This window comes from Vombatus ursinus, unplaced genomic scaffold (assembly GCF_900497805.2).
Source record: "Vombatus ursinus unplaced genomic scaffold, bare-nosed wombat genome assembly UNPS02014792.1, whole genome shotgun sequence".
In the NCBI taxonomy this organism is placed as follows: Eukaryota; Metazoa; Chordata; class Mammalia; order Diprotodontia; family Vombatidae; genus Vombatus; species Vombatus ursinus.
The window spans coordinates 118,718-126,408 of NW_020954570.1; the positions used below are offsets into that span (position 1 = coordinate 118,718).

General features: G+C 37.5%; 1 protein-coding gene and 1 pseudogene across 1 annotated transcript in view; one reads left to right on the top strand and one right to left on the bottom strand.

Moving 5' to 3' along the window:
* CDC42SE2 (CDC42 small effector 2) overlaps nt 1-7,691 on the bottom strand; it is a 130,465-nt gene that overhangs the window by 22,929 nt on the left and 99,845 nt on the right. The window lies entirely within an intron of this gene.
* Nucleotides 829-1,477, top strand: LOC114048356 (annotated as a pseudogene).

The window sequence follows — 7,691 nt, forward strand, 5'->3', positions numbered from 1 at the left end:
CCCTAAAGCTTGGGATGGTTCCCCCCTCCACTCCAGAAGCAGAACCCCTCTTTAGCATAGAGTTAAAAGTCAAGAAATAGGCTGGAAAATGAGCAAAGAGCAGATAAAGATCTTGACTACATAGAAAGTGACTATGGTGACAGGGCAGATCAAAACACTAACTCAGAAGAAAACAACAAAGTCTAAACTCCTATATCCAAAGCTTCAGAGAAAAACATTAATTGGCCCCAGACCATGGAAGACCTCAAAAAGGATTTTAAAAATCAAATAAGAGAGGCAGAGGAAGAAAAATGACAGTGATGCAAGAAAATCATGAAAAAAGAGTCAACAACTTGGTAATGGAGGCACAAAAAAATATTGAAGAAAACAGTACCTTAAAAAACAGAATAGACCAAATGGTAAAAGATGCACAAAAATCTAATGAAGAGAAGAATGCCTTGAAAAGCAGAATTGGCCAAATGGAAAAAGATATACAAAAATTCAATAAAGAGAAGAAACTTAAAAGTAGAATTAGCAAGGAGCCCACTGTTCATGTCTGTGGTGCGGCATTCCAGGCTCTGTGCTGGCTGTCCCAGGCTGGGGGCTGTCCTGGCTGAGGTGCTGGTGACCGTGACCACAGCATGATGCACCTGATGCCCAGCCCAGTGATGCCTTAGCATTGACTCACCTGGCAATCCCGCCGGCTTCTGTGCTCTAGTGGGCTAGACATCCAGCAGCCCTTTGGGACCTTGGACAGGGACAGACAGACACAGGGAGATGGTGACAGGACCAGTTAGGGTCCTTTCCACCTTGTCCTGCTGAGTCTCCAGGTGTCCTGGACAGCTCTCCATGGGGCTGCAGGCCTGGCGGAGGACGCTGTGCTGCTGTTGCTGCCCGTGCAAATGCCAGGGAGACCTGGACCTGCCTGAGAAGGAGTTCCTGCTCAGTGGCAACAATCCTTACACCTCTTTTGGAGCAATTCTAGTGAGGAATGATGAGAAGAATTTATGAAGCATACCTCATGATGTCTACCATACAGAAGTGGATGATGATAGGATACTATATAATTTGACTGTCACTCAAAATCAGCAGCCCAAAGATTCAGAGGAATGGCAAAAATTCAACTACAATATCTACACCTTACAGAGAACTTGAAGAGAAGTGAGAAACAGATGGAAACACATTCTGGAAGATTTAGGCTTTCAGAAGGAAGCAGACTCCTTGTTAGCAGTGACTAAACTCAGCACCATCAGTGACTCTCAGAACACAAGGAAAGCACAGGAGATATTGTTCAAATTTGCTGAAGAGACAAATATTTTCCCAACAAATTGGGAACTCTCAGAGAGGTACCTCTTTGTGATGCAGCGTCTCATTGCTCTTGATGTCACAGAAGAGGTTTTTTTAAATGGCCAGCCTCACTTATCCCAAAAAGCCTGGATTGACCTACTTGGCCAATAGCCAGAAGGAACTGCCCCACCTTCCATTTCCAAGCCCCTAAAGAGAAGGACCTGGAACAGAACTTGAATTTTCCCCTGGGAACTCAGGGCAACCAGCCAAAGTACCATGGATTTTCTTTGCAGAATTATAAGTAGGAGGGAGACAAGGGGAGAGAATAAGAAAAACGTCTGTGTTGTGATTAGGAAACACATGTCCGCGTGCAGAAGGATTCGGAACCTTGCCCAGCTCCACAGAAGGACTAAACTAGTCCTAGTGCGGGCCGTGTACTAAGAGATGATTACAATTGAGATTATAGTCCTTAGTTACGAGAACTCATCGTGTATGTTTAAACCATCAGGAAAACCCCATGGTCTCAACTCTTCCTTTGGAGAATGTTAAACTCTGCTGATTCTCACAAGAGGAAAATTCAATAATCCAACAGACTCAAAACAAATTTACTGAGTGCCTCCTATGTGCAAAGCAGTCTTAGGTGTCGGTAGAGACCAAGATGAATAAGAGATGGGTCCTGCCCTCCGGTAGCTTATAGTCTAGTAGGGGACGGGGCAGTAGAGGGGGTGGGCAGGGCAGAGAAGGCTAAGATGAGGTAAATGGATCTTAGCTGATAGAAAGCTGCTGGTTATCCCATGTCAGGATGAACTACTTTCAAATAGTGCACAATAAAATCTGCTGAACCCAACACTAAATCTAAACTGAATGTGGTATAATCTTTCTTTGGTCATTCAGAAAACACATCAGCTTCTCATGATGCCTCAGGAGTATCACTAGCAAACATTACTTTTTATGCAAAAAGGATGTTGGGTCAGTTACTAGAGATGTGTAGAAATCCTGGTTTGGAAGCAGGTTGGGGCAGTCCAAAAGCGGTGCAGGTTGCTTTGATGAGTAGTGAGTTGCCCATCACTGGAGGTGTTCAAGTAGAGGCTGGTGAGCTACAAGTTAGGAAGTATGTAAATGGTATTATTTTTTGGACAAGAGCTAGAATATATGATCTCTGAGGTTCCTTCCGACTCTGATCTTCTATCCTTTCAATTACTAGATTGCTAGAAAGCTTGGGTTTATTGTTAGTGAGATGGAAAATTTGGACCTTACCTACATGTGAGTATAGAGATAGCAATTTCTCAAATCTAATGATAGCAGGATACCTCATTCTTCCTATTATGTATAGGAACCAGAAGGATATCTAATAAAAAGCTGTTTGTTTGTTTTTTTTGTTAACCAGAAATTTAAAAAAAAAAAAAGCAGAATTGACCAAACGGAAAAAGAGGTACAAAAATCCACTGAAGAAAAGAACTCCTTAGAAGCAGAATTGGCCAAACAGAAAAGGAGGTACAAAAGCTCACTGAAGAAAATAATTCCTTAAAAATTAAAATTGGAGAAGTGGAAGCTAATGACTAATAATAAAACAAAAGCAAAAGAATGAAGAAAAAAAAGAATACAATGTAAAATATCTCATTGGAAAAAACAACTGACCTAGAAAATAGATCCAGGAGAGATTTTTTAAGAATTATTGGACTACCTAAAAGTATGACAAAAAAAGAGCCTGACATTATCTTTCAAAAATTATCAAGGAAAATTGCTCTGATATTCTAGAACCAGAAGGCAAAATGGAAATGGAAAGAATCCATGGATCACCCCCTGAAAGTGAAAATGCCCAGGAATATTATAGCCAAATTCCAGAACTCCCAGGTCAAGGAGAAAATACTACAAGCAGCCAGAAAGAAACAATTCAAATATCATGGAGCCACAGTCAGGCTAACACAAGATTTAGCAGTTTCTACATTAAAGGATCAGAGTGCTTGGAATGATATTCTGGAGGGCAAAAGACCTAGCATTACATCCAAGAATCACCTACCCAGCAAAACTGAGTATAATCCTTCAGGGGACAAAAATGCATATTCAATGAAATAGAGAACTTTCAACCATTCCTGATGAAAAGACCAGAGCTAAATAGAAAATCTGATTTCCAAATACATGACTCAAAAGAAGCTTTTATAAAAAGGTAAACAGGAAAGATAAATCATAAGGCATTCAACAAAGTTAAACTGTTTACATTCTTATATGGGAAAATGATACTTTTAACTTCTAAAAGCTTTCTTATTACTAAAGCAGTTAGAAGGAGCATGCATATACAAAAGGGCATGGTTAAGAGTTGAATATGACAGATGATTATCTAAAAAAATAAAATTAAAGGGTAAGAAAGGTATACTGGGAGAAGGGAAAAAGAGGAGGCAGAATGGAATTATCTGATATAAAAGAGGTACAAAGAGCATTTATAGTGGTAGGGAAGATGGGGGAGGTGAAAGGGAGCACGTGAACCTCACTCTCATCAGAACTAGCTCAAAGAGAAAACAACATACACGCTTACTTGGGTATAAAAATTCATCATATCTTACAAGAATGGAAGAGGCGAAGAGGATAAGAGAAGGGAGGGGAGGCTGGTAGGAGGGAGGTCCAATTGCAGGAGGTAAAAGTCAGAAGCAAAACACTTTTGAGAATGGACAGGGTAAAAGGACAGAATAGGATAAATAAGGAAAATAGGATTCAGGGAAATACACTGTAATCACTATTGTGAAAAAAATTTTTATAGCAAGATTCTCTGATAAACACCTCATTTCTCAAATGTTTAGAAAAACTGAGTCAAATTTATAAAAAATAAGAGCCATTCCCCAATAGATAAATGTTAAAAGGTATATGAACAGACAGTTTTCAAACTAATGAAAGCTATCTACAGTCATATAAAAAAATGTTCTAAATCACTACTGATTAGAGAAATGCAGATTAAAACAATTCTGAGCTGTGTGACCCCAGGTAATTCACTTAACACCAACTACCTCACCCAAAAAACAAAAGTAAAACAACTCTGAGCTACCATCACACACTAATCAGACTGACTAATATGACAGAAAAGGAAAAAAGACAAATGTTGGAAAATTGAGACACTAATTCACCGTTGGTGGAGTTGTGAACTAATAAACCATTATGGAGAGCAATATGGAACTATGCCTAAACAATTATAAAACCATACATACTTTTGACCCAGCAATACCACTACTAAGTCTGTATCCCAAAGAGATAAACAAACAAAAAAACAGAAAGAAAAAGGATCTGTATGTACAAGGTATTCATAGCAGCTCTTTTTATTGCGGCAAAAAATTGGAAATTGAGGGGATGCCCATCAACTGGGGAATGGCTAATGTGATCATGATGGAATACTATTGTGCTATAAGAAATGATAAGCAGGATGCTCTCAGAAGAAACATGGAAAGACCTACATGAACTGATGCAAAGTGAAATGTGCAGAGGCAGGAAAATATTGTACACAGTAACATCAATATTGTATGATGATCTACTGTGAATGACTTAGTTCTTCTCAGCAACAATGATCCAAGACAATTCCGAAGGACTTATGATAAAAAGTACTGTCCATCTCCAGAGAAAGAACCAGCATGGCAGAGCCTGAATGCAGATTGAAGATACTTTTTCTTTATTTTTATTTTTTTTAAATAACATAACTTACATGGAAATATGTTTTATATGACCACACATGTTATATGTCAAATTGCTAGCCTTCTGAATGGGAGAGAGGTGAGGAAAGGAGTAAGAGAATTTGAAACTCAGAATTTGAAAAAAGAATGTTGAAATTGTTCTTTACATGTTATTGAGGGAAAATAAACTTTAAATTTAAAAATTAAAAAAAAAAGATAGACCTAAATAACTGGAGAAATATTATTTATGGATAGGCTGAGCCTTATAAAATGGCAATATTAGGTAAATTAATGAAACTATTTTGTGCCATGCCAATAAAACTACCAAAGGATTACATTATAGAATTAGAAATATATATATATACATAAAGAACTTCATCTGGAGAAACAAAAAGCAAAAATTTTCAAGGGAAGTTTTAAAAAGGGAAGGAAAGGGGTTAGTAGTACAAGATCTCAAACTTCATTAGAAAGTAGTAATCATCAAAACAATTTAATGCTGGTTAAAAAATAGGTTGATCAGAAGAGTAGATAACTTGTAAAGAATAAGGAAGCAAACCAGCACAGAAACCTACTAAGCACAAAACCCTCAGGAACAGGGGTTAAAAATTCATTTTTCAACAAAAATCAGTGAGAAAACTAGAAAGCAGTCTGGCAGAAACAAAGCATTGACCAACATCTAATGCCATATGCCAAGACAGACTCCAAATGAGAACATGCCTTAGACGTAAGTCATGGCATCACAAACAAACAAGAAAAAATGAAGAAATTATCTTTCAGATCCAAGGTTAGGGGAGTAGTTTATGACGAAAAAAAGAGAGAAAGGATCACACAAGATAAACTGACAATTTTGATTATATAAAATCAAAAAGGTTTTGCAAAACAAAACCAATACAGCTAAAATTAGAAGGAAAAAAGTTAACTAGAAAAAAATATTTACAGTATGTAAATTTTTTTATTAATTTATTTTTAGTTTTCAACATTCACTTGCATAAGCTTATGAGTTTAAAATTTTCTCCCCCTCCATGTGTCCTTCCCCAAGACAGCATGTGATCTGATATAGGTTCTACATATACATTCCTATTAAACATATTTTCACATTAGTCATGTTGTAAAGAAGAATTAGAACCAATAAGAGGAACTACAAGAAAGAAGAAACAAAACAAAACAGAAGGGGAAAAAAAAAGAGCAAATAGTATGCTTCGATCTGCATTCAAACTCCTTAGTTCTTTCTTTGGATGTGGACAGCATTTTCCATCATGAGACCTTTTGAGATGTCTTAGATCCTTGCATTGCTGAGAAGGGCTAAGTATATCAAAGTTAGTCTTTGCACAACATGGCTGTTACTGCGTACAACGTTCCCCTGGTTCTGCAACACTTTATTCAGCATCAGCCATATAAGTCTTTCCAGGTTTTTCTGATGTCCGCTTATGCATCATTTCTCTTTTTTTCTTTCCTTTTTTTTTTTGGTTTTTTTTTTGTTTTGGTTTGCTTCTTTTTTGCTTGTTTGGTGAGGCAATTGGCGTTAAGTGACTTTGCCTAGAGACACAGCTAGTGAGTGCTATGTGTCTGAATGAGGCCAGATTTAAACTCAGGTCCTCCTGACTCCAGGGCTGGTGCTCTATCCACTGCACAACTTAGCTGCCCCTTGCTCATCATTTCTTATAGCACAATAGTATTCCATTATTCATATACCACAACATCTTCAGTCATTCTCCAATTGATGAATATCCCCTCAATTTCCAATTCTTGATCACCACAGAAAGAGCTGCTACAAGTATTTTTGTACATGTGTGTCCTTTTCCCATTTTTATGATCTCTCTGGGATCAGCTCTAAAAGTGCTATTGCTGGGTCAAAGGGTGTGCATGTATTTTTTTTGTTGTTTTATTTTGTTTTGGTTTTTTATCTTAGGCAGTTGGGGTTAAATGACTTGCCCATGGTCACACAGCTAGTAAGTATCAAGTGTTTGGTCTGAGGCCAGATTTGAACTCGGGTCCTCCTGACTTCAGGGCCAGTGCTCTAATCCACTGCGCCACCGAGCTGTCCCAAAGGGTATGCCTATTTTTATAACCCTTTGGTCATAGTTCCAAATTGCTCTCCAAAATGGTTGGATCAGTTCACAACTCCACCAACAATAAATGTATTAATGTTCCAATTTTCCCACACCTTCTCCAGCATTTATCATTCTCCTGTTTTGTCATGTTGGCCAATCTGATAGGTGTGATGTGGTATCTCAGAGTTGTTTTGATTTGTATTTCTCTAACAATAGTGATTTAGAGCATTTTTTTATATGACTATCTAAGATGGCTTTAATTTCTTCATCTGAAAACTGCCTGTTCATATCCTGTGACCATTTATCAATTGGGGAATGACTTGCCTTCTTATAAATCTGACTCAGTTCTCTAAACATTTTAGAAAAGAAGCCCTTATCAGAGACACTGGTTGTAAAAATTCTTTCCCAGTTTTCTGCTTCTTTCCTAAACTTGGTTGCATTGGCTTTGTTTGTGCCAAATTTTTTTTATTTAATGTAACCAAAATTATCTATTTTGCATTTCATAATGTTCTCTATCTTTTTTTTGGTCATAAATGTTTCTATTCTTCATAAACCTGACAGGTAAACTATTCCTTGCTCTCCCAGTTTGCTTACAGTATCAGCCTTTTTATCTAAATTGTATACCCATTTTGACTTTATTTTCATATAGGGCGTAAGACTTTGGTCTATGCCTAGTTTTTGCCATACTATTTTCCAGTTTTCCCAGCAGTTTTTGTCAAAT